This window comes from Oncorhynchus kisutch, linkage group LG12, assembly GCF_002021735.2.
Source record: "Oncorhynchus kisutch isolate 150728-3 linkage group LG12, Okis_V2, whole genome shotgun sequence".
Classification (NCBI taxonomy): Eukaryota; Metazoa; Chordata; class Actinopteri; order Salmoniformes; family Salmonidae; genus Oncorhynchus; species Oncorhynchus kisutch.
Genome location: NC_034185.2, coordinates 38,513,398 through 38,521,353, shown reverse-complemented (window position 1 = coordinate 38,521,353; position 7,956 = coordinate 38,513,398).

The following is a 7,956-nucleotide window of genomic DNA, read 5'->3' as shown; positions in this document are numbered from 1 at the left end:
AAGTAGAGATGGACCCGGTGCTTCAGCTATAGCCTATCTATAGCCTATAGGCCAAGCTCAAGTGTCCGTTTACTCGGATTATTACAGGGTCATCAAAACAAGCATCTCATGTTCCCTAACATGTCCTGTACTGTGCCACCTGTTGTTGTGTTTGTCCATTTAGATTGTACGTGGGTAAATTACTGTAAAGCACTATGCCATGTCAGAAAAATAGCGTACCAGTACCAGCCATATGAGTTCATGTGATGCTTTTTTTAAAGTAAAAAATTCTGCATGTTTTCTAAATTGAGTATAGCCTAAGGATGTTATGGAAACTTGTCTTGACGTAGCCTAGTGTAGTGCATTAGCATGTCAGTTCCTGCATTGCTGGAATACAAAAACTGCTATTTACGGTCCAAAGTCAAAATACAGTACACAACCAAAAGTATGTGGACACCTGCTCGTTGAACATCTCATTCCAAAACCATGGGCATTAACATGGAGTTGGTCCCCCCTTTGCTGCTATAATAGCCTCCACTCTTCTGGGAAGGCTTTCCACTTGATGTTACTACATTGCTGCAGAGACTTGATTCCATTCAACCACAAGAGCGTTAGTGAGATCGGGCACTGATGTTGGGTGATTACGCCTGGCTCGCAGTCGGCATTCCTATTTATTCCAATGGTGTTCGAGGGGGATAAGTTCAGGGCTCTGTGCAGGCCAGTCAAGTTCATCCACACCGATCTCGACAAACCATTTCTGTATGGACCTCGCTTTGTGCACGGGGCATTGTCATGGTGAAACAGGAAAGGGCCTTCCCAAACTGTTGCCACAAAGTTGGAAGCACAGAATCATCTAGAATGTCATTGTATACTGTTGCATTAAGATTTCCCTTCACTGGAACTAAGGGGCCTAGCCCAAACCATGGAAAACAGCCCCATACCATTATTGTTCCTCCACCAAACTTTACAGTTGGCACTATGCATTCGGGCAGGTAGCGTTCTCCTGGCATCCGCAAACCCAGATTCGTCCGTTGGCCTGCCAAATAGTGAAGCATGATTCATCACTCCAGAGAACGCATTTCCACTGCTCCAGTCCAATGCCGGTGAACTTTACACCACTCCAGCCGACGCTTGGCATTGCAAATGTTGATCTTAGGCTTGTGAATAGCTGCTCAACCATGGAAACCCATTTCATGAAGCTCTCGACAAACCGTTCTTGTGCAGAAGTTGCTTCCAGAGGCAGTTTGGAACTTGGTAGTGAGCGTTGCAACCGAGGACAGAATATTTTTACGCGCTTCGCACTTCAGCACTCGACGATCCCCTACCACTTCATCACTGAGCCGTGCTCCTAGATGTTTCCACTTCACAATAACAGCACTTACAGTTGACCAGGGCAGCTCTAGCAAGGCAGAAATTTGATGGACTGACTTGTTGGAAAGGCGGCATCCTATGACGGTGCCACATTGAAAAACACTGAGTTCTTCAGTAAGACCATTCTACTGCCAATGTTTGTCTATGGTGATTGCATGGCTGTGTGCTCGATTTTATGCACCTGTCAGCAACGGCTGTTGTTGAAATAGCCTAATCAACTAATTTGAAGGGGACTCCACATACGTTTGTATATATCGTGCATATGAATGTACTGATATGTATGTGCCTCCTGCGTAGTTCAGCAAACTTGCTAACCGTCCAACAATTGCCTGTGTTTCTGTCCTCGTTAGGGGTCTTTCTGTTTATGAGGTTGAACAAGGATCATGGCCTACAGCGACACATGGACGGGCAAAAAATAGCAGCAGACAATGACCTTCCAGAGTTACATAACCCTTGATCCTATTTCTGAACAGAATTAGCCAAGAGACAGACTGAACCTACGAACCACAGTGGCCATGGCATCATGTGTTCTAGGTCTACTGGGGTTCCCACTTACACACCATAGAAACGTTTGGGGTCATACACACATCCTTTAAAACGTAGCTGATTGGTTAATAAAGAATACCTGTAAAACTGATCTTTGTCAGGTCAAACAGACCTGAGTGCTCACATGCTAAAATATACACATTTAACCGGAGCACTGTACAGAGAGCTCCTTGATGAAAACCTGCACCAGACCACTGAGGACCTCAGACTGGTGCAAAGGTTGACCTTCCAACAGGACAACGACCCTAAGCACAGAGCCCAGACAACACAGGAGTGGCTTCAGGACACGTCTCTGAATGTCCTTGTGTAGACCAGCCAGGGCCCGGACATAAACCTGATCGAACTTCACTGGAGAGACCTGAAAATAGCTGTGCAGCGATGCGCCCCATCCAACCTGACAGAGCTTGAGAGGATCTGCAGAGGAGAATGGGAGAAACTCCCCAAATACAGGTGTGCCAAGCTTGTAGCGTCATACCCAAGAAGACTCGAGGCTGTAATCGCTGCCAACAGTAAATCACTCAGTAAAGGGTCTTGAATACTTATGTTAAAAAGTCTATAAAAAGTCTATCTGTTTTTGCTTTGTCATTTTGGGGTATTGTGTGTAGATTGATGAGGGAAATTGTTCTCCTTATTCCATTTTATAATAAGGCCGTAATGTAATAATGTGGAAAAAGTCAAGGGGTCTGAATACTTTCCGAATGCACTGTATATACATGCAAATGGGTCTATGTTAAAAACCTAGGCAACAGTATAAAAAAAAATTACATTGGAAACTGTTGGAATACCCGCCTAAATGGCCATTACGCATAGGACGAGCGGTGGCGTAGATGTAATTACAGTGACCTAAAACAACTCTAACAACTTGTGTACCTCTAATCGTTTTATATCAACGAGATGGGCATATGTAGTAGTTACAGAAAATGTCATATATGTGTACAAAATGATAACGTTCCTACTTACACAACCATGACTGACTGTGTGTGTGTGGTTAGGGAGTCCCAGAGTGTAAGTCTGACTACAACCCTTTGAAAAGCCTTGGGTCAGCACTGAAGCACTATGTCCATGTTAAGTATACTGTGGCAACCACATGTTATTTTACTGAACCCACTTTCATTAGTTTGTGTTGTCATATGACATCATAAATGTGTCGTTTTACAAATCAAATTGATTTATATAGCCCTTCTTACATCAGCTGATATATCAAAGTGCTGTACAGAAACCCAGCCTATGAACCCAGCCAATGATATGACAAAATATATAGTTGAAGTCGGAAGTTTATAAACACCTTAGCCAAATACATTTTAAAACTCAGTTTTTCACAATTCCTCACATTTAATCCTAGTAGAAATTCCCTGTCTTAGGTCAGTTAGGATCACCACTTTATTTTAAGAATGTGAAATGTCAGAATAATAGTAGAGAGATTTATTTATTTCAGCTTTTATTTCTTTCATCACATTCCCAGTGGGTCAGAAGTTTACATACACTCAATTAGTATTTGGTAGCATTGCCTTTAAATTGTTTAACTTCGGTCAAACATTTTGGGTAGCCTTCCACAAACTTCCCACAATAAGTTGGTGAATTTTGACCCATTCCTCCTGACAGAGTGGGTGTAACTGAGTCAGGTTTGTAGGCCTCCTTGCTCGCAAACACTTTTTCAGTTCTGCCCACAATTGTTCTATGGGATTGAGGTCAGGGCTTTGTGATGGCCACTCCAATACCTTGACTTTGTTGTCCTTAAGCCATTTTGCCACAACTTTGGAAGTATGCTTGGGGTCATTGTCTATTTGGAAGACCCATTTGCGACCAAGTTTTAACTTCCCGACTGATGTCTTGAGATGTTGCTTCAATATATCCACATAATGTTCCATCCTCATAATGCCATCTATTTTGTGAAGTGCACCAGCCCCTCCTGCAGCAAAGCACCCCCACAACAGGATGCTGCCACCCCGTGCTTCACGGTTGGGAAGGTGTTCTATGTCTTGCAAGCCTCCCTATTTTTTCTCCAAACATAACGATGATCATTATGGCCAAACAGTTATATTTTTGCTTCATCAGACCAGAGGACATTTCTCCAAAAAGTACGATCTTTGTCCCCATGTGCAGTTGCAAACCATAGTCTGGCTTTTTTATGGTGGTTTTGGAGCAGTGGCTTCTTCCTTGCTGAGCAGCCTTTCAAGTTATGTCGATATAGGACTCGTTTCACTGTGGATATAGATACTTTTATACCTGTTTCCTTCAGCATCTTCACAAGGCCCTTTGCTGTTGTTCTTGGATTGATTTGCACTTTTCACACCAAAGTACGTTAATCTCTAGGAAACAGAATGCGTCTCCTTCCTGAGCGGTATGACGACTGCGTGGTCCCATGGTGTTTATACTTGCATACTATTGTTTGTACAGATGAACGTGGTACCTTCAGGCATTTGGAAATTGCTCGCAAGGATGAACCAGACTTGTGGATGTCTACAATTATTTTGGCTGATTTCTTTTGATTTTCCCATGATATCATGCAAAGAGGCACTGAGTTTGAAGGTAGGCCTTGAAATACATCCTCAGGTACACCTCCAATTGACTCAAATGATGTCAATTAGCCTATCAGAAGCTGCTAAAGCCATAACATCATTTTCTGGAATTTTCCAATCTGTTTAAAGGCATAGTCAACTTAGTGTATGTAAACTTCTCACACACTGGAATTGTGATACAGTGAATTATAAGTGAAATTATCTGTCTGTAAACAATTGTTGGAAAAATGACTTGTGTCATGCACAAAGTAGATGTCCTAACCGACTTGCCAAAACTATAGTTTGCTAACAAGACATTTGAGGAGTGGTTGAAAAATGAGTTTCAATGACTCCAACCTAAGTGTATGTAAGCTTCCGACTTCAACTGTCCACCAGACAAGTGTGATTTTACATTGTAGACATGTGTAAAGATGTAATGGTACTATAGCCCCCTCGAGTGTTCACAAAGTGTATTACATGCCGCAGAGAAGGCGGTATCCCCCATGACTGTGTTCCTTCTTGCCTGTATAATGAAGTCCAGTGGGGCACCAATGAGTCATGGTACGGTCCTGGGTAGACAGAGGCAGAATCATTTTCCTGACAAAGAGAATGCTATGCCAGTGGCAGTATGCTGATTAGCATTTCTGCTGCAAATGTTCCTTTTTGTTGTTACGTGTGAAGAATATACTGAAGTCTTCAGGGACAGAGGAGGGATCGTGTCTTCACAGCGAGGTCTTGCTACACAACACTGCATAGATGTCTGGCAGTGGCTGCTTACTGCAGGGGGTGAGAGAGAAATGAGGGAGAGATTGAAGATGATGAGAGAAACTGCAGCATTATAAATATTTAACACTCCCAGAGCAATGTGTTGCTCTCCTTTCCTCAACTTTACTGTTCCTCTCCTCCCTGAGACAACGTGCTGCCGCAGACTAAAACACTACTCATACTGATGTGATGATGAGTAATTGTATTTACACGTACACACACACAGCAATATGACAATCATTGTTAAATGACACATTATTGGCAATCATGGTACCTGACACATTATTGACCATCATGGTAACTGACACACTATTGACAATCATGGTAACTGACACACTATTGACAATCATGGTACCTGACACATTATTGACAATCATGGTAACTGACACATTATTGACCGTCATGGTAACTGACACACTATTGACAATCATGGTAACTGACACATTATTGACAATCATGGTAACTGACACATTATTGACCGTCATGGTAACTGACACACTATTGACAATCATGGTACCTGACACATTATTGACCATCATGGTAACTGACACACTATTGACAATCATGGTACCTGACACATTATTGACAATCATGGTACCTGACACATTATTGACCATCATGGTACCTGACACACTATAAACAATCATGGTAACTGACACATTATTGACCATCATGGTAACTGACACACTATTGACAATCATGGTAACTGACAGAGTTGAAAGTATACTCTCGGAGTATTTCTGGGGGACATGCACATTGTGTCGATGTACTGTAGGCGTGAGTGACCAGATTTCTTTGGTTGAGTGATTCTGTATAATGTGGTCTGTCTAGTGTAGTTTGTAGCCCAGACTCATTCAGCAGCGCCGAGGTTCTTAATGGCCGCTGTATCAGGGCTCGCCTCAACGGTCGTCATTATCATAAACACTGATAATATATGCCACACTGTATGGATTTAGACTGATATGCATTTGTACCAAAAACAGGAACAGGAACAATCGAGCAACGCTAGTGATAGGCCTAACAGTCTTCTGGTAGATGGAAAGGCTTCCCCCGAAACCTTCTGAATTAAATGTTAGCTAGCTACAATGTAGCCTATGCCTCACTGGCAGAATGATATCATGATTATTTGCATCAATCCACTGTCCATTTGTTTTTCAAACTCCATCTCATGTGCTACAGAAACACTGCTAACGAAAGAACAGTGCTTCGTGCCTGCACACTTGAAATAAAGGGTAACTACACTCAAAAATCTAAATGTCTTCGTTTTTTCCCAGACCTCATACGTGGTCTCCTAATGTGGTTTAAGCATTTCAGTGGACTTAGAACATCTAATGCTGTTGTTTTCTATATAATATTTTTTTTTTAAGTGTGACTTTGAAAGCAAAAACTAAAACACAGGGAAAAAACTGACCCAACAGCACAGTTGGCCTGTCTGTGAAAGGCCCATATGGGATTCATCATTTTAGGTCATTCAGAGTGTATATCACTGTTTTTCATAGAATTTCTCCTTTGCCGGCTGGCCGTTTGGGAAATGTTGGGCAAAATGAGTCTACACACTTCTCCAGTCACCACGACATCTCTGCACAACCCCATCTAGTGGCCTGGGCTGGGACACACTGGGCAGCTACCCTCTAATGTAAAACTAAATGGCAGGCATTTGAGCAGGCATTACAGAGGGAAGATATCACCCAGGTCTCTACTGACCGATTGTCTGATCTGATGCTGATCTGACTGGCCTGCCTGGGGACCTCCACTATGTAACATCCCACCTGCCTGTCAGAGTTGGTTACAGACAGGAGATGATAGGGAGGGAGGGAGGGAGGGAGGGGAGGATGAAAGAGAGGGAGGAGGAGGGGTAAGGAAAGAGGTTAAGGAAGGGAGGATGAGAGAGAATATTGAGGAGGAGGAAAGAAATTAGTGGAGGAGGTGGAGAAATAAGGGAAGGAAGGAGGAAGATGGAAAGAGGAAGAAAGGTAGGAGAGTGTGAAGGAGGATGGCCATTAGTAGTCTACTTGGCAGAAATGGCTCTCTTGCAAAAGTAAACACAAGTGCTCTCCACGGACCTTGACAAATGAAGATCTGATGAAACACACACACACACACCATCTCCCTGTGACGGTAGGTAGAAGGCCAATAAGAACCGATACGACCACTGATTCGTAGCTTCAGAGCAGGTTTTTTGATCAGATAGTGCAGTGAGATGATTTTTTCAACAATAAGCCAGCCCTCTTCAATTTCCTTTGAAAGCAGTGCAGTGCAGAGCGGAGACAGCCAGACAGACAGACAGACAGACAAATATAAGTTGCCACTTAAAGTCACATTTTACATCATCCTACATGTCCAAAAACGTATGGTGGTTGGTAATGTCTACTTAGTGCAATTCTGGAGACAGTTACAGTGTATCGGTGTAATCCTAGTGCCATAAAACACACACATACCTCCATTGTACTGTGGCTATTATCAACCCAAGCTTCAAAGATTCCCTGCCTTTCCTCAACCGCTAACTGTGACCAGGGGCGCAACTTTCACTGTGGACGGGGGGAGGGACATTTGTCCCCCCCCCCCCCCCCCCCCCAGTTTTGTCAAGGAAATGTGATACAATAAGCACGATTAAAAATCAAATAATAATTATGCCCCACCACTGAATGTGACCACACATTGGTGTTTCCTGAAAGACAGGATTGACCCCGGTGTTTTACCCAAAAGGCTCAGATTTTTCCCTTTCCATCTACACGGACCGGCAACCGTGTCTCACTGTGCCACGGCTCCGGAGGACCAGCTCACCTGGGGTATTTAC